We start from the raw sequence: 23,023 nt of genomic DNA on the forward strand, positions 1-23,023 counted from the left end.
CCTTTCAGACTCGTTTCCTGCCACCAGCCTTGCTTCCACTCTTGTGACTGCTGTCAACACGTGCACGTTGACGTACACCCTGCTGTTGATTGCGGTAGCTTGCAGGTTGGGTCATATGTGTTTGTTGTGTCTAAGGGCCACGGAGAGCGCCGAGATCAGGGTCTGTCTTCTGGATTGTGGAATCTTCCTTCACCCCCACTTCAATAACATCAGCAATTCAGGCATTACCTAACAGACAAAAATGCTTGTAAAGAAAAAATAAAAAGCTTGTAAATAAGTTAGCATCACACACTCAGGATGGCCCCCACTGCGGACAGACACTGCATAGGTGAAAAGCTGGGCTTTCAGAGCTCAGGAATGTCCAGAGAGTTTGTTTGGATCTAAATCCCGACAGGCCTGTCAGAAGCACTGAAGTGGGAGGTTGTGACCTTGTAGGACAACTTTCCCTAGGACTGGCATAGACATCACATTCTTCTGACGCAGAGGATTAAGTGGGGTTTTGTTTGTTTGTCTGTTTTAAATAGACGGGCTGGGAAGGTGGTTCAGTGGTTAAAGGCACTTTCTTGCAAAGCCTGCCAACACGGGTTTCATTCCCCAGAAACCATGTAAAGCCAGATGCAATAAATGGCTCATGTGTCTGGAGTTTGTTTGCAGTGGCAAGAGACTCTCATACACACACACACAGACACCACACACACACACTCACACATAAACAAAGCTTTTTTAAAAAATAGGGCTGGAGAGATGGCTTTTTATAATTTTTTTGTTCATTTTTATATTTTTATTTTTATTTTTTTAAATCAATTCTAATTTTTAAAAAATTTTATATATTTATTTGAAAGTGACAGAGAGAGAAAGAGGCAGATAGAGAGAGACAGACAATGGGCGCACCAGGGCTTCCAGCCACTGCAAAAGAACTCCAGACGCGTGCGCCCCCTTGTGCATCTGGCTAACGTGGGTCCTGGGGAATCAAGCCTCGAACCAGAGTCCTTAGGCGTTACAGGCAAGCGCTTAACCGCTAAGCCATCTCTCCAGCCCTTATATACTTATTTTTATTTGAGAGTGACAGACAGACAGGCAAAGAGGCAGGTGGCTAGAGAATGAGTGTGCCAGGGCCTCCAGCCTAAACTTTTTAAAATCAGAGTAAGAGAATTTTGCTTTTTATGGCAGGCATGGTGGCACATGATTACCACAAGTCCAAGGCCAGCTCAACACATACTAAATTCTAATCCAGCCTATCTCACAAAAAGAAAGAGAAACCAGGCTTGGGGTCTCATGCTTTTAATCCCAGCACTCAGGCTAAGGTAGAGACATTGTGAGTTCAAGGCTAACCTGGGCTACAGTGAGAACCTGCTTCAAAAAAAGGCTGGACTGGAGGGTTGACACAGTGGTTAAGGCATTTGCCTGCAAAGCCAAAGGACGTAGGTTCAATTCCTTAGAACCTAGATGCACAAAGTCATGCATGTGTACAAGGTGGCACACACATCTGGAGTTTGATTATAGTAGCTAGAGGCCCTGGTGCACCAATTATCTCTCACAAAAAAAAAGAAAAGAAAAGAAAGACCACAGCCCCCAAACTTGTTTGGGGATACATTGGTGAGAATTTAAAGCTGTGGATCTTAAGCTCACACACACAAAAAAAGAGTCGGGCATGGTGGCACACACCTTTAATCCCAGCACTCAGGAGGCAAAGGTAGGAGGATGGCAGTGACTTTGAGGCCACCCTGAGACTACATAGTGAATTCCAGGGCAGCGTGGGCTAGAGGGAGACCTTGCCTCAAAAAAACAAAATAAATAAATAAATAAATAAAGAGAAGGGGATTATGAACATGGTTTATGTATGGAGGCTGTCACTGAAACGTTATTATTTTTTAAGTTTTATTTATTTAAGAAAGAGAAGGAGAGAATGGGCACGTCAAGGCCTCCAGCCACTGCAAACGAACTCCAGACACATGCACCTCCTTATGCATCTGGCTAACGTGGGTTCTGGTGAATGGAACCGGTATCCTTTGGCTTTGCAGACAAATGCCTTAACTGCTAAGCCATCTCTCCAGTCTCAAAAGTTATTTTTTTTTAAAGGAGAAAAGAGAAGAAGAAGGGAAGGACGAGGAGAGAAGAAAAGAAAACAAAAATGGGGTGGGGAGATGGTTCAGTGGTAAAATGATTGCTGCCCAGTCATGAGGAGATGAGTTTGCATCTTTAGCACCCACATAACAATGCTACATGCCCTGCCTGTAATCCCAGCGCAAAGGAGCCAGAGACAGGAGAATCCCCAGGGGCATGCTCACTAGCTTGTCTAGCCATGAGTTCAAGGCCACCCTGAGACTAGTTAGTGAATTCCAGGTCAGCCTGAGGTAAAGTGAGACCCTACCTCAAAAAAAAAAAAAAAAAAAGCATGAGAGAGAATTGAACATGCCAGGGCCTCCAGCCTCTGCAATAGAACTCCAGACACTGGGCCCCCTTGGGCACATATTCGAGATTGTGGGCTTGTGTCACTGTGCATCTGGCTTACGTGGGACCTGGAGAGTCGAACATGAGTCCTTAGGCTTCACAGGCAAGTGCCTTAACTGCTAAGCCATCTCTCCAGCCCTATTTTCCATTTTTAAAAAATATTTTATTTTTAAGGCCAGGTGTGGTGGCACATGCCTTTAATCCCAGCACTTGGGAACTAGAGGTAGGAGGATCACAGTGAGTTTGAGGCCACTCTGAGACGGCATAGTGAATTTCAGGTTGGCCTGGGCTAGAGCGCGACCCTACCTCGAAAAACAAAACAAAACAAACATATATATAGGTATATATGTAAACATTTTTGAATGTTTTTATTTATTTATGAAAGAGAGAGAGAGAGTGGACTCATGAGGGCCCTTGCCACTGCAAACAAACTCCAGATGCGTGTGCCATCTTGTGCATCTGGCTGAAGCGGGTCCTGGGGAATTGAACATGAGTACTTTGACTTTGTAGGCAAGCATCTTAACCACTAAGCCATCTCACCAGCCCTAAATATTTTTATTTGAGAGAGAGAGAGAGAGAGAGAGAGAGAGAGGGCACACAAGGACCTCTAGCCACTGCAAATGAACTCCAGACACAAGCACCACCTTGTGCATCTGGCTTACGTGGAGCCTAGGAAATCGAGCCTGGGTTCTTTGGCTTTGCAGGCAAGCGTCTTAATCATTGAGGCATCTCTTCAGCTCATATTTTCTTTCTTTCTTTTCTTTTTTTTTTTTTAATTTAATGCAGTTGGGGACACATCATGCACTCATACACTCTACCACCAAGCCATGCTCCCCAGCCGACGACCTGTATGCTTTACACGATTTATTGGCGCCTCCAGCTTTTCAGAAATATCTTTCCATCAACGACAGAGTAACAACAAAGGGACGGCGGATTCCGTGTCTGGAAACGCGGGGCACCTCTTGGCCGCCAGGGGGCGTGCTCTCCCTAGTCCCGCGCGGAGGAAGCAGCCCCGGCCGCCGGGACCCCGCCGAGCTACCGGGGGGGGGGGGGGGGGGGGGTACCGCGGATCCCGCGGGTCACGCCCCCATCCCACGGTCCCGGGCAGCCGAACGCGTGCGGAGCGCGGGGCCCACGGGCCGCGCGGCTGGGGCGGAGGTGGCGTTTAAATTACAGCCCGGGCAGGAGTGCTGCGCTGGCAGCTGCGCCCCGGAGCCGGCAGGGCGGGCGGCGTCTGGGGCATGACCCGACCGGGAGGCCGCGGCGCGGGGAGCGGGGCTGGGCGGGGCCCCGGCGGGCGTGGGCGTGACGACCACAACAGAGCCGGGGCCACGCAGGCCCGGGCCGGCCGCTCTGCGCTGGGCCGCGGCGGGCGGGGGGCGGTGCGACCGCGCGGAGCCCACGCTTCTCGGAGGGGCGTCTGCGGCCGCCGGCGCGCTCAGCTGTCAAACCAGCTCTGCTCCAGCGCCCCGCCCGGACCTACTCTTTCCCCTCCCTTCCCTCCCTCCTTTTTTTCCTCCTTTCACTCCCTCCTTCTTGCTTCTTTTATTCCCTCCCTTCCTCCTTTGTTCTTTTTTTTGGGGAGGGGAGTGTTCGAGGTAGGGTCTCACTCTAGCCCAGGCTGACCTGGAATTCACTCTGGAGTCTCAGGGTGGCCTCGAACTCACGGCGATCCTCCTACCTCTGCCTCCCGAGTGCTGGGATTAAAGGTGTGCGCCACCACGCCCGGCTTGTTCCTTTCCTTCTTTTATTCCCTCCCTCTTTCCTTCCTTCCTTCCCTCCTTTCTCCCTTCTTCCCTTCCTTCCTTCTTCCTCCTTCCTTCCTCCATCCTTTCTTCCCTCCTGTCCTCCCTCCCTTCTTTTCTCCTTTCCTCCCCACTCTTTCCCCTTATACATACACTGCACATGCCTACCGTGGCCAGGCACTGTGGAGACGCGCTCCTATTGTCTTAGACCCTGCAGCCTTCCGCCCTGTTACTTTTATTTCTTCCGCTACTGGGCAAGCATTCTACCACTGTTTTTACTTTGAAAGTTTTATTTCCTTCCCTCTTTTGCTTGCATGAATTTGTATGTGTATAGGTGCGCTTATGGAAGCCAGAAGTTGACACTGAGCCCTCCATCATGTTACCTTGTTTATTTATTTTAGAGAAAGCAAGAATGAGGGAGGGGCGGGAGGAAGGGCCAGCGGAGCCTCAGTCACTGCAATCGATCGCCAGACGCTCGCGCCACCTAGTGGCCATGTGCGACCTTGCTTCACCTTTATTCATCTGGCTTATGTGGGATCTGGAGAGAGATGGAACATGGGTCCGTAGGCTTCGCACGCAAGCGTCTAACCACTAAGCAATCAAGCTCTCCAGCCCTACTTTATATTTTTGAAGCAGTCTCTCTTTTTCTTTAAGTTTCAACTTCCATAATTGTAAACAATATCTCATGGTAGCCCAGAAAGCCAAACGTCACATGTTCTCTCTCATATGTGGATCCTAGCTACAAATGACTGGACTTCTGTGTGAATAGGAAGAAAACTCAGTAGCAGAGGCCAGTAAGCTAGAAAGGAGATAGAAAGGGAGGGAGGGGGGACCTAATAGGATGGTATTGTATATATGTAAGTAGAAGAACAGATTAATGGGGGTGAAAAGGCCTAAGTGAGGTCAGGGGAAGAGATTGACTAAAGGAAAGGTGGAGGGAGGGCTAATCAAAATCTAAGAGGATATAAAAAATGGAACACATAGGCCATCCTTAGGTCAAATATGCCAGAGGTTTATAAAACTACAGAGGCCTTGGACTAGAGAGATTACTTAGCAGTTAAGGCACTTTTCTACAAAGCCAAAGGACCCAGGTTCGACTCCTGAGGACCCACGTCAGGCAGATGCACAAGGGAGCACACACATCTGGAGTTTATTTGAAGCAGCTGGAGGCCCTGGCATGCTGAGCCATAGATTGCTACTAGAAAAATTTCAGTGCCAGGGATGGGATACCTTCCAGTGAGTTGTTGGCCAGGGAGGTCCCTGATGCCCCCAGAACATTACAGGCCATTGCCAGGGCCCTTGGTTTCACACCAGGAATAGGTGGTAAGACCCTATTGCTGAAGACTCCACATATTTGGGCTGCAAGGTCACTGAGAAATCCTGCTGGAGCTGAGCTGAAAACCTCCTCCATGTAGAAAAGCTGTCAGAAAGCTGAAAAAGCCATTCTGCATGTAGTTCAATGGGAGAGATAGAAATCACCAGTAAAGATACTCCACAGTGGACACTGTAAGCCTTATATTTGGCCAGCCAGGCAAATGAGCCAACAGGTACAATAGCGACACATCTGTTATAAGGAAAACCAACCGCTCTCTAATTTGACTGGAGGCCTGCTCCATGAGAGGGAATACATACCTGATACTGAAAACCCACGAAAAGGGTAGTCATGAGTCCTAGGGGTGTAACATCTGCTGATGTCTGGCTAAATGTATATATTATGCTTAGCAAACTGCCCAGTAAGCATTTTTCTCAATGTTCATACCCATGTATTAATGAACTCTCACTTTTGATTAGAGAAGCTTCTCTTTTCAGATGGCAGTGACCTTGGGATGACTCAGAAGACTCCATGGTGCTGAGAAGAAGTGGCAGAGGAGTGCTCAGCACTGAAATATCTCTATCACACCTTCCAAGGCTCAGGGTCCATTGTGGAAGAGGTGGCCGAAAGAATGTAAAAGTGAAAGGAAGGGTAGGACTCCTTACAAAGTGCTCCTCCAGACACAATATGGCCTGGATATCCATGACTTCACAGTGCCTGATACTACCTGCACGAGACCATCATATAGTCATGGAAGTTGTCAATAAAAATCCCATGGTAATTCCCTCCCTCCCCCCACCCTACTTTCCCCTTTGAAACTCCACTTGCCATCATATCCCCTCCCCCTCTCAATCAGTCTCTCTTTTATTTTGATGTCATCATCTTTTCCTCCTATTATGATGGTCTTGTGTAGGTAGTGTGAGGCACTACAAGGTCATGGATATCCAGGACATTTTGTGTCTGGGGGAAGCACGTTGTAAGGAGTCCTACCCTTCCTTTGGCTCTTACATTCTTTCTGCCACCTCTTCTACAATGGACCCTGAGCCTTGGAAGGTGTGATAGAGATATTGCAGTGCTGAGCACTCCTCTGTCACTTCTCAGCACCATGGTGCAAGGTAGTCTTTTTTTTAAAAATATATTTTTTAATTTGTTTATTTGAGAGAGAGAGAAAGAGAATGGGCACACCAGGGCCTCCGGCCAGTTCAAATGAACTCCAAACACATGTGCCCCCTTGAGCATCTGGCTTACTTGGGACCTGGAGAATTGAATCAGGGTCCTTTGGCTTTGCAGGCAAATGCCTTAACTGCTAAGCCATCTCTCCAGCCTGAGATAGTCTCTTGAAGCTAGAGCTCACCAGTACATTTAGACTAGCTGGCCCAGTAAGCCTAAGAGATCCTCTTGTCTCCACCTCCTCACCTGTGGTATTAAAGGCATACACCACCCCTCCTGGAGTTCTCCAGTCCTGCTATATTTATATATACTTTTTTGTTTGTATTTATTTATTTATTTATTTATTTATTTATTTATTTAAGAGTAACAGACAAAGAGGCAGAGAGAGAGAGAGAGAATGGGCATGCCAGGGCCTCCAGCCACTGTAAATGAACTCCAGATGCGTGCGCCCCCTTGTGCATCTGGCTAACGTGGGTCCTGGGGAAGCAAGCCTTGAACCGGGGTCCTTAGGCTTCACAGGCAAGCGCTTAACCACTAAGCCATCTCTCCAGCCCAGGAAAGAGGTTTTTATTTGATTTTGGTTTGCTTGTTTTTACCAAACTTCCTTGGAGGATCTTCCCTAAACTCTCAATGAACCAACAACAGTCCATCTGGTGGTGTCTTGTCTTGTCCCAGGGGGTGGGACTAGAGGGAACCCTAGTAGCTGGGTGATGATTTGAACTGTCACTTCTGATTTTCCTGGCGAGAAAATCCTCTAAACCCAGGCTGAGTAATACTGTTTTGTTTTGTTTTTTTTCTCTCCCTTAAATGACTTTTATTTGTGTCTCTATTTATTTTGGTAAAGAGTGGAGAGGAAAATTTTGTAAAATGGCACCTTTTGTAAAATGGCAAGGCTAAGCCATCTCTCCAGCCCTTATATATACTTTTTAAAGAGACATCTCATGTATCCCAGGTTGACCTTAAACTTGCCATGTAGCTGAGGATGACCTTAAACTTCTGATCCTATAGCTTTTGCCTCCTAAGTGCTGGGATGACCTGTGTGTGCCACCATGTCCAGTTTTATGCAGTGCTGGAGATCAAACCCAAGACCTCCTGAATGCTAGCTAAGCCAGGGCATACCAACTGAGCTGCAGCTTCAGCCCTTTACTTTTCTTATTTTTTAATATTTTATTTTTATTTATTTAAGAGAGAGAGACAGAACGAGGGAGAATTGGCGTGCCAGGGCAGCTAGCCATTGCAAATGAACTCCAGATCCATGTGTCACCTTGTGCATCTAGCTTATGTGGGTCCTGGGGAATTGAACCTGGGTCCACTGCTGAGCCATCTCACCAGGCCTTCTGTTTTTATTCTTGAGAAGTTCTTTACCTTGCCTAGGCTGGCCTTGAATTTATGCTCCTCCTGCCTTAGCCTCCTGAGTGTTGGAATTACAGCCCTGCACCACCATGACCAGTTCTTCCTCAACTTTCTTCATGTTTTTCCCTTTATGGAAAAACTTCCCTGTGGCCCTCTCTGCCCGGCCACATTTGAGCATCGTTCAGTGACTTCCTCAAGACCCACCAGCAAGTAAAAGGACCTTGTCCTCCTCATCCTCTGTGGTCCTATCGCTGAGTGACTGATACCATGCCCCGCAGAAGCCGGGGTTCACATACTTGCTGGCTGGACAAACGAGATGATCATGTCTGCTTCTGACTGACTTCATAGCTAGACTACCCAAAACTTTCACTTGGCAAGGCATCCAGTCCTGACCATGACATCTCTCCTACTTAACTGTTGTGTTTATTGCCGCTCTGGACTGGGTGGTTGACTTAGGCAGGGCTCCTGAGGTGTCAGTGACAGAAAGAATTTATTGCCTCACTCAGCCACACCATGGGCAGGCGGGCGGGAGGGATGTGAGAGGGCACTGCCTCAAAGATGGGCCTCTTTCTCTGACGGCTTCTCCATTCTCGGATTCTGCAAACATTCCTCTCCTGAGAATGGGCTAGCAGCTGGTCTGCGTTTATCTCCTTCCAGCTTGGGCAACCCAAGGATAGAATCTTTGCCTCTAGCTTGGAATTTCAAATCCACATAAAAGCTCTGGCAGGCCTGACTTTTCTTTTTCAGTTTTTTTTTTTTTTTTTTATTGACAACTTCCATAATTATAGACAATAAACTATGGCAATTCCTTTCCCTCCCACTTTCCCCTTTGCAACTCCACTCTCCATCATGCTCCTTCCCCCTCTCAATCAGTCTCTCTTTTATTTTGATGCCATCATCTTCGCCTCCTATTATGATAGTCTTACATAGGTTGTGCTAGGCACTACAAGGTCATGGATATCCAGGCCATTTTGTGTCTGGAAGAGTATGTTACAAAGAGCCCTCCCTTTCCTTTGGCTCTTACATTCTTTCTGCCACCTCTTCCACGATGGACCCCGAGCCTTAGAAGGTGTGATAGAGATGAAATAGAGATGTTTCAGTGCTGAACAGTCCTCTGCCACTTCTTCTCAGCACCATGGTGCCTTCTGAATCATCCCAAGGTCACTGCCATCTGAAAAGAGAAGGTTCTCTCACCAAAAGTGAGAGTAGCATTAATATATGGGTATGAACATTAAGAGAAGTGCTTACTGGGCAGTTTGGTGAACATAGTAGGTACATTTAGCCAGACAGCAGCAGATGTTACACCTGTAGGCCTCATGACTATTCATGTTGTAGGCTTTCATTATCAGGGATGTATTTTCTCCCATGGAGCAGGCCTCCAGTCCAATTAGAGAGCAGTTGGTTCCCCCATAATAGACATGCCACTATTGCATCCGTTGGCTCATTTGGCCTGGCTGGCTAAATTCAAGGCTTGCAGTGTCCACTTTTGTTTAACTCCACTGGTGATTTCTTTCTCTCCCATGGAACTACATGCAATGTAGCTTTTTCCAGCTTTCTGTCAGCTTGTCTACACAGAAGAGGTTCTTTTCTGTTTTTGAAGGTAGGGTCTCACTCTAGCCCAGGCTGACCTGGAATTCATTCTGTAGTCTCAGGGTGGCCTTGAACTCACAGTGATCCTCCAGCCTCTGCCTCCCAAGGGCTGGGATTAAAGGTGTGCACCACCACACCCAGTTAGGCCTGGCTTTTCTAGATCACTCTCCCATCTCTCGGACCAGTCTCTAGGGCTAGAGGTGGTGATTGACTACCCCTACTTCGATGGTAGCCTTGGTGCAGATAAGCGAAAGTGTCTTCCCAAAGGATGATTGAGGGAATATGGACTCTGATGCACATGCCTGCCACAGAGGTGGTATAAACGCTCCCCTCCCCCCTTTTAATGTGGCCCAGGCTTTCTTGGAACTCACCGTGTAGATGAAGATGACTTTGAACGTCTAATCCTTCCTCCGTCTCCCAAGTGCTGAGATTACATGTGTATGTCACTACACCAAGTTTTGTGCGACAAGAATTGAACCCAAGGCTTTGTGCATGCTAAACAAGCACGCTCTCAACTGGGCTATATCCCCAAACCCTGCTCCCTTTTATTGGACATGATTATGGTAGCAATTTAATGAATATTGGCTAATTTATAGGAAAGAGATTTTTGTTGTTGTTATTTTTATTTATTTGAGAGAGACAGAGGGGGACAGAAAGAGGCAGATAGAGAGAGGGAGAGATAATGGGTGTGCCAGGGCCTCCAGCCAAACGAACTCCAGACGCATGCGCCCCTTGTGCATCTGGCTAACATGGATCCTGGGGAAGCAAGCCTTGAACTGGTGTCTTAGGCTTCACAGGCAAGCGCTTAACCACTAAGCCATCTCTCCAGCCCCGGAAAGAGGTTTTTATTTGATTTTAGTTTGCTCGTTTTTACCAAACTTCCTTGGAGGATCTTCCCTAAACTCTCAATGAACCAACAACAGTCCATCTGGTGGTGTCTTGTCTTGTCCCAGGGGGTGGGACTAGAGGGAACCCTCGTAGCTGGGTGATGATTTGAACTGTCACTTCTGATTTTCCTGGTGAGAAAATCCTCTAAGCCCAGGCTGAGTAATACTGGGTGTTTTTTGGTTTTTTTTTCTCTCCCTCAAATGACTTTTATTTGTGTCTCTATTTATTTTGGTAAAGAGTGGAGAGGAAAATTTTGTAAAATGGCACCTTTGTGGATGGCCTCAAGAGTGTTGCCACTTCAAAAAAAAAAGAGTTACTGGGGACTGGAGAGATGGCTTAGCTGTTAAAGTGCTTGCCTGCAAAGCCTAAGGACCTGGGTTTGGTTCACCAGGCCCCACATAAGCCAAACGCACAAGGTGACACATGTGTCTGGAGTTCATTTGCAGTGGCTAGAGGCTCTGGTGCACCCATTCTCTCTTTCTCTTTCTCTCTCCCTCTCTCTCAGTCTCAAATAAAAATAAATTAAAAAAAAATAAAAAACAATGAGCCGGGCATGGTGGCACATGCCTTTAATCCCAGCACTCGGGAGGCAGAGGTAGGAAGATTGAGGTGTGTTCAAGGCCACCCTGAGAACACAGAGTTAATTCCAGGTCAGCCTGGACCAGAGTGAGATCCTACCTAGAACCTCCCCACCAAAATAAATAAAATAAATAAACAAAAAGCAGCATATACTGGAACAGCTCCAGGCTTTCAACAACTTGTTAGATGATATTCCTGACCCTCCTGCCTCTACTTCCCAAGGCCTGGAAATACAGGTACGTGCTAACATGCAAAGTTTTTAACATAGTGCTGAAATTGAATCCAGGGCTTCACGCATATTAGGCACTCTATCAACTGAGCTACATCCACAGCTAAAGTTTTCAAGTGCCTTGCCCAAAGTCACCAAAGCAAGCAGAACTGGGTCTTGTGGTTTCCAAAATCTATTGTATTTTCACTTTCTTACCATGTGACCTTGGACAAGTCATCTTACCTCTTTGCCTCAATTTCCTAATATGTTAACTGTGGTGATAATGGCCCAAGCCTCGCGGGTGTGTTGTGAGGGTTAGGGCATGACCAGCTTGGTATGTAGCTCCTCAGTGGACTGCTATGGTTGGCATTATTGTAATTATATCATGAGACCTCCCGCAGGGGCACGAGTTGGCCACTCCCTGTGGCAGGAGAAACAGCTCCGTGGGAGCCCCTGGCTGTCCCAGGTGCTCTTGAGGCGCAGTGCAGGTGCTGGGAAAGTTTGCAACAGGAATTAAGGGAACAAAGGCTCCAGGTGCTCAGCTAGCTGAAGCTTTGGCTGGCTGGAAGCCAGTTTCCTGCTGGGTCAGGTTGCTGCTCCTGGCTGTCCCCAGCCTAGGGAGCACACCCCTGCACCCTGCCCTGGCCAGCCAGGGCTGAGGGCGGGGCTTGATGACGCCGGATGGGACCTAGCCTGGGCCATGCACTTCCTTCCAAGCAGGAAGCCTTGGGGCACTGCGAGGGACCCTTGTGTATCCTTCTTCCTGCTCTGCAGCCACGTGAACTCCCTGCCCGAGAGGCTGGGCCTTGGGGGGGCGCGGTACTGGAGCAGGGGGATGCCCTCGGGCCATCCAGCCTGTTTGTACACTTTCTCTCTTTCTTGTACTGTTCTGTAGTTTTAGGGGTTTAGCCCAGCACCCCCAACACAATCTGTAGGAGAGGAAACTTAGTTCCAGTGCGGAGGGGGTGAAGCACCAAGTCGATCAAATCTCGCCCCTCCCTCCTTCAAGTCCGCCACAAGCCCTGACCTGCGCCCATCACCCTCCCCGCGTCAGCTGGCTAGGTGTTCCTGAACCTTTGCTCATGCCCTGGGGCTTTTGCACTCTCTGTCCTGTTGTCCTGGAACATTTGGTGCTCCAGGTCTGCCCATGGCCGTTCTTGTCACTCAGGCTGTGTTCAGGTGTAGACACCTCAGGTGCCCCCTCAAAGGAGCCTCGGATGCGTCACTGCTGCATCGCATCCAGAATTCAGAGCGCACCTCTGTCTAAGGTCCTGTTTTATTCTTGTTTATTTCTGGTGGCGGTGGTGTTTTGTCTTGAGACGGGATTTTTCTGGATTCGAACTCATGGCAATCCTCCTGTCTTAGCCTCCCAAAAGCTGATCTAAAATTTTTAAAAAATTTTTTGTGGTTTATTATTATTTATTTATTTGAGAGTGACAGAGAAAGAGGCAGAGAGAGAGAGAGAATGGGTGCGCCAGGGCCTCCAGCCACTGCAGACGAACTCCAGACACGTGCGCCCCCTTGTGCATCTGGCTAACGTGGGTCCTGGGGAATCGAGCCTCGAACCGGGGTCCTTAGGCTTCACAGGCAAGCGCTTAACCGCTAAACCATCTCTCCAGCCCAACGATCTAAAACTTTTTGCAGCCTCTAAGATACAGACAACTGGATGTATCCAAGGAGGGACTGGCTCCAGGTCCCCATAGATCCCAAAATCCACAGATATTGGGCTGGAGAGATGAGTTAGCAGTGAAGATGCTTGCCTGCAAAGTCAAAGGACCCAGGTTCAATCCCCCAAGACCCATGAAAGCCAGACGCACAAGGTGACTCACACATCTGGAGTTCATTTGCAGTGGTTGGAGGCCCTGGCATGCCCATTCTCGTTCTCTCTCTTGCTCCCTCTATCTGCCTCTCTCTCAAATAAGTAAATAAATAAAAATATTTTTAAAATATTTAATAAATACAATAAATGGCTAGAGGCCCTGGCATGCCCATTCTCTCCTTCCTCCTCCTCCTCTCTCTAATAAATAAAATATTTTGAAAAATTTAAAAAAAAAAAAAAAGAGCCAGGCATGGTGGCTCACACCTTTAATCCTAGCACTTGGGAGGCAGAAGTAGGATTGCCGTGAGTTTAGGCCACCCTGAGACTACATAGTGAATTCCAGGTTAGTCTGGTCTAGAGCAACACCCTACCTCAAAAAAACCAAAAGAGGCCGGGCGTGGTGGCGCACGCCTTTAATCCCAGCACTCGGGAGGCAGAGGTAGGAGGATTGCTCTGAGTTCGAGGCCACCCTGAGACTCCACAGTGAATTCCAGGTCAGCCTGGGCTAGAGTGAGACCCTACCTCGAAAAACCAAAAAATAACTAAATAAATAAACAAAAATAAAGAAACATTTCTTAAAAAAAAAAAAGGAGGAGTAGCAAAGAAAGAGAGAGAGAGAGAGAAGGAAGGAAAAAAAGGAAGGAAGGAAGGAAGAAAGAAAGAATACTGATTGCACATCTGTCTTTAAACCCAGTGCTCAGGAGGCAGAGGTAGAAGGATTGCTATGAGTTCAAGGCCAGCCTGGGACTACAGAGTGAGTTCCAGGTCAGCCTGGAACTAGAGTGAGATCCTACCTGAAAATAAATAAATAAATAAATGCATGCCTGAGGAGATGGCTTAGTGATTAAAGACACTTACCTACAAAGCCTGCCAACCCAGGTTTGATTTACTAGCCACCCACATGAAACCAGATTCAATTCAATGGCAATGGCAAGAGGCCCTAACACACACACACACTCCCCCCGCCCGCTTTTTTTTTTTTTTTTTCCAGTTTTTCAAGGTAGGATCTCATTATAGCCCAGGCTAACCTGGAATTCACTGTGTAGTCTCAGGGTGGCCTGGAACTCACAGCGATCCACCTACCTCTGCCTCTTAAGTGCTAGGATTAAAGGCATGCGCCATCACGGCCAGCTCTTCCCTCTCTTTCTCTCTCTCTTTTACACACACACACACACACACACACACACACACATTTGTGAAAATAAATAAAATAAAAGCAAAAGCAATGTAAATGCTATTGTCATATAGGGACAATAGGTTCTTAGTCCAGGCAAGTTGGAGATCTCAACAGCTGCTAGAAGATGAAAGAATGAAGAAGAGGAAGTTATACTTTCTGCTGGGCATGGTGGTTCCTGACTGTAACCCTAGAACTTAAGAAGCTGAGGCAGGAGGATTGCCATGAGCCTCAGGCCATCCTGTACTACAGAATGAGACTCTGGAGGAGAGAGAGAGAGAGAGAGAGAGAGAGAGAGAGAGAGAGAGAGAGAGAGAGACAGAGAGAGAGAGAGAGAGAGAGAGGGAATACTTTCTAAGATAGAGATCAAGAAAGCAGGCATGTTTAGCAACGGAAGTCACGAGCAGCTGCAAGGGGCATTCTTTAGGAAAGAGGAAAAAAACTAACAGATGACAGACAGAATTCCAGAGTGTCAGAGCAAGCAGGCTAGGATTTTGGTTGGTGTCCTCTGAAAAAAAAAATTTATATATATATGACGAGAAAAAAACAGCATCTTAGAAGGAAAGAAAAATGTTAGGCTTTTTGAGTTAGAATTCAGGAAGTGGACAGGCTATTGTGTATCTGTGAGCAGCCACACGGAAGGAGGGAGTTCTGGGGTCTCCAAGGACATCTCATGGAGGGAATAGTCATTCGTCCCATCTTCTCAGCATGTCTTCAGTGGGTTGTGTTTCTTTTCGCCTTCTGACTCCAGGCTGTTCTCGGAAGATGCTGAAACAGGATTTTCTGCTTATGGCGAGAGGTCTGGTCTTTGGCTCCCTGGGCCAAAAGCTCCTGGTGTCTTCCTCAAAGGGTTACCAGTGACTGACCAAGTCATACGTAAGGGTAGGGGTGGGCTACTGGCCATCAGCCATACTACTTTGCCAGAGGATGTCACCATATGCATCAAACAGGTCTCTAGATAGAGACAGACACCCTCTGCCAGCATCAGAAAGGACCTTATCGACCATAGATCAGGCCATCTTGACCAGAGGAAGCTGATACAGAAATGTGTTATGTCCCCAATGGTGCCTGGGAAGCAGCTGGCTGCAAATGAACCCTTTTAACCTCTTTCTCCCTGCCAAACACCCCTTATCATTTTGTAAATAGTTGTCACAGCGTATTGTTTACTCATAGGGTTGTCTAATCTTTTGACATTATGACAGGACAATGTCATCATTGACAAATGTGTTGCACTGCATTCATGATTAGCCTGGCATGCAGGCAGCCTGTGGTGGTTTGAATGTGGAGTGGCCCCCAGGGCCTTACGCGTTTTGAATACTTGTCCTCCTTAACTAGTGGTTGTTGTGAAGGTTGTTGGGCCTGTGGGAGGTCAAGCATTGCTGGAGGGGGTATGTTGCTAAAGGGGCTCTTTGGGGTGTTCCTAGCCCAGCTCCCCCTTGCCAGTGCTCGCTCACTCTTGCTGGTCCTGCCCTGCTGCTGGTTTGTGAAGATGGGAACCGGCTGCCTGTTCCGCCTTGCTTTCCCCTCCATGACAATACTTCTGCTCAAAACTGTAAGCCTGAAACAAACCCTGTCTTCCTAGAAACTGTTTCTGGTCAAGTGTTTCATCTCAGCAGTGAGAAAGTAATTGTAACACAGCTCATAGGCCATAGGTTGTCCACACCTGGTTAGAGAATGATGAGGAGAAAAAAACTGTACATGTTCAGTGCAGATGCATCCATTATAGGTCTAGCCTTTTTTTTTTTGTTTGTTTGTTTTGTTTTTTGAGGTAGGGTTTCACATTAGCCCAGGCTGACCTGGAACTCACTATGTAGTCTCAGGGTAGTCTCGAACTCACGGTGATCCTCCTACCTCTGCCTCCGGAGTGCTGGAATTAAAGGCTTGCGCCACCACGCCCGGCCAAGGTCTAACCATTTTTATGATCTAGGGTTGGTTGGATACAAAACCCGCAGATACAGGGCTGTCTGGAGAGACTACTCAGCAAAGCCTGCTGGTCCAAGTTCTATTCTCCAGCAGCCAGATGCACAAAGTGGCACATGCATCTGGAGTTTGCTAGCAGTGGCAAGAGGTCCTGGAATATCCATGCATGTGTTCGCTCTCTCTCTCCTTCTCTCTCTCTCTATCACTATCAGATAATATTTTTTAACTTCCTGCAACTACAGAGGGTCAACTGTTTATGCATTCATTATAAATCTCTTCCAAGGAAACTCTGAAATTCTTGCTCCTTTTTCTGAGCTGGGAAAAAAAAAAAAAATCCTGATTTCTTTCCTAGCCTTCTACCACGGACTCACAGCATTGCCTCTGTGTGGTTGGGTGCATAGTGCATACGACATAGTATGTGGTACTTGGTGCTCTTCCTGGCATTGCACATCCAGTTTGACATATATTCAACTGGAGGAGGAGTGCGGGCGCTTGCCCACACAGAAATATGGCCAGGGCAGTAGTAGCCCTCCGCCAGCCTGACTCCAAGCAGGGTGCTCCTCCCCCGTGCTCACCCACTCCCGCCCTCAGCCAGCTCCTCACGGCTAGGTTGTTCAAATCATAACACCATCTTTAGGTGGCTTTATTAAGCTCATTAAAGGCTTATTAAGTCCTTGCCAAGGCTAGGTCTTGTGGCAGAAGAGGGAGGAGATGAGAGTCTCCTGATTGTACCCACATGATGGAGCTAAGGACAGTCCTTGCAAAGGAGGGCCCAAAACATATGCATAGCAATGACTGTACCTGGGCTGCGCGGGGACGTATGTAGAGAGTGGACAGGGACGTATTCCGAAGCATCGTGAGTGGAAGCTCTGGGTGCACCCTTGTGGATGGGTTCTTGGCTGATGTATTTATTTATTTATTTGCTGGCAATTTTAAAAGTTTTTTTTTTTTTTTTTTTTTTTTTTTTTGGTTTTTCGAGGTAGGGTCTCACTCTAGCCCAGGCTGACCTGGAATTCACTCTGTATTCTCAGGGTGGCCTCAAACTCACGGCAATCCTCCTACCTCTGCCTCCCGAGTGCTGGGATTAAAGGTGTGCGCCGCCACGCCCGGCTCAATTTTTAAATTTTTTTTTAAATTATTTATTTATTTATTTGAAGCGACAGACACAGAGAGAAAGACAGATAGAGGCAGAGAGAGAGAATGGGCGCGCCAGGGCTTACAGCCTCTGCAAATGAACTCCAGATGCGTGCGCCCCCTTGTGCATCTGGCTAACGTGGGACCTGGGGGAACCGAGCCTTGAACCGGGGTCCTTAGGCTTCACAGGCAAGCACTTAACCGCTAAGCCATCTCTCCAGCCCAATTTTTAAATTTTTACTATAAAAATACATACTTAGAAATTCAAACAATACAGAAATAAGATGACAGTTCCCTCATTGCAATACGCATGACCATGTGAACCACATCCCCTCCATCCTCATCCCTCAGAGATCGCAAGTGACCCCTGTGAACATCGCAGTACGAATCTTCTCACACCTTTTCCTTTGTGTCACAAGTGCATACAAACACATATAAGTATACACTCATGATTTTGCCTTTTACAGAAACGGGGGTCATACATGTGAGTCTTCTATTTCTGTCTTCATCCAAGAAGATACAAATATGTTCTAAATCCACAAATCTGGCATTGCGCCTCTAGACTGGATTTCTAATAATAAAAGCTTTTCATAATATGCTTCCTGCCCATCTTTCCACTCGGGTCATCTCTAGCCACGCCAGCATCAAAAGACTAAAATATAACCAGGCGTGGTGGCACATGCCTTTAATCCCAGCACTCGGGAGGCAGAGGTAGGAGGATCACCGTGAGTTCGAGGCCACCCTGAGAATATGTAGCTAATTCCAGGTCAGCCTGAGTGAAACCCTACCTCGAAAACCAAAAACAAAAACAAACAAAAAGACTAGAACACAAACCACCTAAATCATTTCTTAAACAAAGCGGGCAAAACAAAACAAAACAAAAAAACACAAAAGAAAATACTCTGTCCTATCTATATTTTGGTCTTCGTAGGAAACACTTGACTTGGACTTTGGAAAAAAATTCGGAATGCTTCATAAATTTATGTCAACCTTGTGCAGGGGCCATGCTAATGTTCTCTGCATCATTCCAATTTTAGTATATGTGCTACCAAAGTGAGCACTGGGTCTTTTTTATGTTGAATCTTGGTTTGGGAGATGGTATCTCACTCTGTAGACCAGGCTGGCCTTGAACTCTATTGCCTCAGTTTCCCAAGTGCATTATTAAAGGTACGTACCACAAAGTCTGGTCTTTCTCTTTCTCTCTCTCTTTTTTTTTGCTTCTGTGTGTAATGTGGTGGTAGTGGTGGTGGTGGTGGTATGTGTGTGTGGTATATGCACATGCTTGTGCCCTTGCAGGGCACCATATGCTCACCTGGGCCTCGGGTTGCTTGCCTGCAGTGACCAGAGTGGAGTGTCGGACGCCCCACTCCCCAGCTCTTCCTCCTGGTCTTGTTTTTGATCCAGAGTCTCTTTTCACTGTTTCCAGAGCTTGCCAGGCTCCTTCTATTCTTGAGTCTCAGGTCTCTGCTCCCCTATGGGACTGGAGTTACAGGGGCACCTGGCCATGCCCAGCTGTTTTGTGCCAGACCCAGAGATTCGAACTCTAACAGTTTCAGGCACCCTCAGGCTGGTGCAGAAATCACACCTAACCACCGAGCCACCTCTCCAGCTCTACCCTCTTAATTTATTTTCTTTTAAAATTTTAACTATTTGTTTGTTTAAAAGCAAAAGAGTATAGGTGCTCCAGGGCCTCCTGATGCATGTGCCACTTTGTGTATCTGGCTTTACGTAGGTACTGGGGCATTGACTCCAGGCCATTAGTCTTTGCATGTAAGTGCCTTTAACCCTGAGCCATCTCTCCAGACCTTTACTCTCTCTCTTCTCCTTCTCCTTCTCCTTCTCCTTCTTCTTCCTTTTTGGAGGATCTGCCTCTAGCCCAGGCTGACCTGGAATTCACAATGTTGTCGCAGGCTGGCCTCAAACTCACAACAATCCTCCTACCTCTGCCTCCCAAGTGCCGGGATTAAAGGCATGAGCCACCACTCCTGGCCACTCTTTTCTTTATACTCGTTGATATTGTCTAAATTTTTATTTATTTACTTATTTATTATTTATGTATTTTTACAGTGCTGAGAATTACACATAGGTAGGTCCTCATGCATGCCTGGAATTTGATTTTATGGTGAGAAACACTTATTTTATAACTAGAAGAAAATAATAAAGGTGTTTCATGTTAAACAGGAATTGCAAAAAAGTCCACTGATCAGTGACCTTGGGATGACTCAGAAGGCATCATGGTGCTGGAAAGAAGTGACAGGAGTGCTCAGTACTGCAATATTTCTATCACACCTTCCAAGGCTCAGGGTCTATTGAGGAAGAAGTGGCAGAAAGAATGTAAGAGCCAAAGGAAGGGTAGGACTCCTTATAACGTGCTCCTCCCAGACACAAAATGGCCTGGATATCCATGACCTCACAGTGCCTGACACTACCTACACAAGACCATCATAATAGGAGGAAAAGATCATGGCATCAAATAAAAGAGACTAATTGAGATGGGGAGAATAGAGTTTCAAAGGGGGAAGTGGGGGGAGGGAGGGTGTTATCATGGGATTTTTTTTTTTTCTTTTTTGGTTTTTCGAGGTAGGGTCTCACTCTAGCACAGGCTGACTTGGAATTCACTATGGAGTCTCAGGGTGGCCTCAAACTGACAGTGATCCTCCTACCTCTGCCTCCTGAGTGCTGGGATTAAAGGCGTGCGCCACCACACCCGGCTTATCATGGGATTTTTTTTTTTATAATCATGGAAGTTGTTAATAAAAATTTTTTTGAAAAACATAAAAAATAAAAGCCCACTGAATGTTTAAATAGAAGTAGAAAGAGATTCTTATATATGAGTGATTAATGCTGTTAGACTACTGGAGGCTAGATACATCATTTGGGATCTACGTTGGCCCCTAATGGACCTTATATATGAAGAATATTCAAAATGTTAAGGTGATAAGGACCAAGTAGACATCTTCCAATAAATGAGATTTAAAAAAAAAACAAAAACAAAAAAAACCATAACACCTGCTCCCTCCAAGTCTCTTTGAACAGCTCTCAGATTTCTTAAGAGCTGAAGAGTTAATGTCATGAGCTCTTCCCAAGGACTGTGTGGTGACTCTGGAAGAAAACCGAGAAGTGAAATGACTTGTTTGTGGATAATTGTGGTGAGTCAGAAGTCACTCAGAACTCTGGAGTTTCCAGGCCGTTAACTTATCTGCCTGAACCTGTGAGTCAGGATCAGTCAGCGAGTCAGGATCAGTCAGCCCAGGGGTGTTACGCTTGCTGCCCTGCCCTGCTCTCCCAGCCGGCGCCGGCCTTCACGCATGCACTGCGCTGCCTCACAGGCCTTCTCATCCGTGCATCCTGGGAAAAGTCGGGCATACTTGGGTTATTCATCCATCCACAGGGGACATGCACTGCCCTCCTCAGTGCTAAGGTGATCTGCAAGCTGCCAGATAGGAACCAAAAAAGGAAAACAAATGTCCGTAGTTCCTTTCCTTAAAATGTTGTAATAGTCTGCCTGTATCTTAAAGCATGTGTTTTGTAAGTAACTGGATGCAACCTACATGTCTCCCAATAGTGGTCTGTTACAATACATTGTGGTGTATCTGGAAGTGGAATGTTATACCATGGTTAAAAAGAGTAAGGCGGGGGCTGGAGAGATGGCTTAGCGGTTAAGCGCTTGCCTGTGAAGCCTAAGGACCCCGGTTCAAGGCTCGGTTCCCCAGGTCCCACGTTAGCCAGATGCACAAGGGGGCGCACGCGTCTGGAGTTTGTTTGCATAGGCTGGAAGCCCTGGTGCGCCCATTCTCTCTCTCTCCCTCTATCTGTCTTTCTCCCTGTGTCTGTCGCTCTCAAATAAATAAATAAAAAATGAACAAAAAAAAATATTAAAAAAAAAAGAGTAAGGCGGGGGGTGCTGAAGAGATGGCTTAGTGGTTAAGGTGATTGCTGGTAGAGACTAAGGACCCAGGTTAGACTCCCCAGTACCCATGTAGGCCAGATGCACACCCATTCTCTCTCTCCCTGCTTCCTCCTCTCTCTCTCAAATAAAAATTTAAATTAAATTAAAAAAGAGTAAAGGGGCCTGGAGAGAAATATTTTTATTTATTTATTTTCAAGGAGAAAGAGAGAGAGAACATGTAAACAAATTGCAGATGCATGTGTCACTTGGTATGTCTGGCTTTACATGGGCACTGGGGAATCAAACTCAGACCATCAGGCTTGCAAGCAGGCACCTTCAACTTCTGAACTATCTCTCCAGCCCTGTTTTTTTAAATTATTTTGTTTATGTATTTATCTATTTATTTAGTTGAGAGAGAGAGAGAGAGTGAGTACGGGTGCCAGGGCTGCCTATATTTGAGAACAAACTCCAAATGTATGTGCCACTTTGTATATCTGATTTTTACATGAGTACTATCTCTCTGCTTGCAAATAAATAAATATATAAAAATATTTAAAAATATCGGGGGCTAGAGAGATGGCTCGGAGTTAAAGCACTGGCCTACAAAGCCTAAGGACTAGAGTTCAATTCCCCAGTATTCACATAAAGCCAGATGCATGAGGTGTTTGGTTGTGGTGGCTAGGGACCCTTGCATACCCATTCTCTCTCTCTTTCTGTCTATCTCTTTCTCTCACTCCCTATCAAATAAATAAATAAAAATTAAAAACTGAAAAAGAACAATTTAAAGCCAGATGTTGCAGTGGGGATTTGTAATCCCAGGGTGCTTACTACAGCAAGCAGGGAGGAGGAGACAGGAGTCTCCCCTGGAAACCTGCTGGCCAGCTTGCCTGATAAAGGCAGCAGTGAACAAGTGTCTCAAACAAGATGGAAGGCAAGGACTGACGCCCAAGGTGGTCCTCTGACTCTTCATGTGTGCCATGCACAGCTGTACCTGTTCACACACATACACGAAAGACCAGAGTGGACACCAGACCACGAGCTCCTACCCCACCCCCTACCTTCCTAGTCCCTGGAAGGAGTTAGGTTACTGTTATATCCTTTCAGGACTTTTCATTTACATTATTATAATGTAAATATTATAAATGAAACTTATAATAATAAATATACAATATAAGTGTTGTAGTCCAGTGTATGTCTGAATCCCCAGTAGTTTATTTACCAGTTGGGTCCTTTTAGACAAGATCATTCATGTTTTGCTTTTTTTTTGAGGTAGGGTCTCACTCTAGCCCAGGCTGACCTGGAATTCACTATGTAGTCTTGAACTCACGGTGATCCTCCTACCTCTGCCTGTCAAGTGCTGGGATTAAAAGTGTGTGCCAAGCCGGGCATGCTGGCACATGCCTTTAATCCCAGCACTTGGGAGGCAGAGGTAGGAGGATTGTCATGAGTTCAAGGCCACCCTGAGACTACATAGTGAATTCCAGATCAACCTGGGCTAGAGTGAGACCCTGTCTTGAACCTCCCCCCAAAAAATTAGAAGCATGTGCCACCACACTTGGCTCATTCATCTTTCTAAGACTTCGTTTTTCTGTGTAGTAGTTCCCCTTTATTTATAATTTCTCGTTCAATAATGGATTGCCCATGGTCAGTTGTGGCTGGGAAATCTTAAGTGGAAATTTTCAGAAATGAACGATTCATAAATTTCAAAAAGGATTTCAACATGGTGGAACACAACTATAATCGTAGCACTTGAGAGGCTGAGGCAGGAGGATCTGGAGTTTGAGCCCAATA

General features: G+C 46.6%; 1 non-coding gene across 1 annotated transcript; it reads right to left on the minus strand.

Annotated features, from left to right (window-relative positions):
- Window positions 1–18,299: 18,299 nt before the first annotated feature.
- LOC123459672 lies at window positions 18,300–18,404 on the minus strand. Its single transcript, XR_006636430.1, has one exon. It is a non-coding gene; the product is annotated as a U6 spliceosomal RNA (small nuclear RNA).
- Window positions 18,405–23,023: the final 4,619 nt, after the last annotated feature.

This window comes from Jaculus jaculus, chromosome 3, assembly GCF_020740685.1.
Source record: "Jaculus jaculus isolate mJacJac1 chromosome 3, mJacJac1.mat.Y.cur, whole genome shotgun sequence".
Taxonomy (NCBI): Eukaryota; Metazoa; Chordata; class Mammalia; order Rodentia; family Dipodidae; genus Jaculus; species Jaculus jaculus.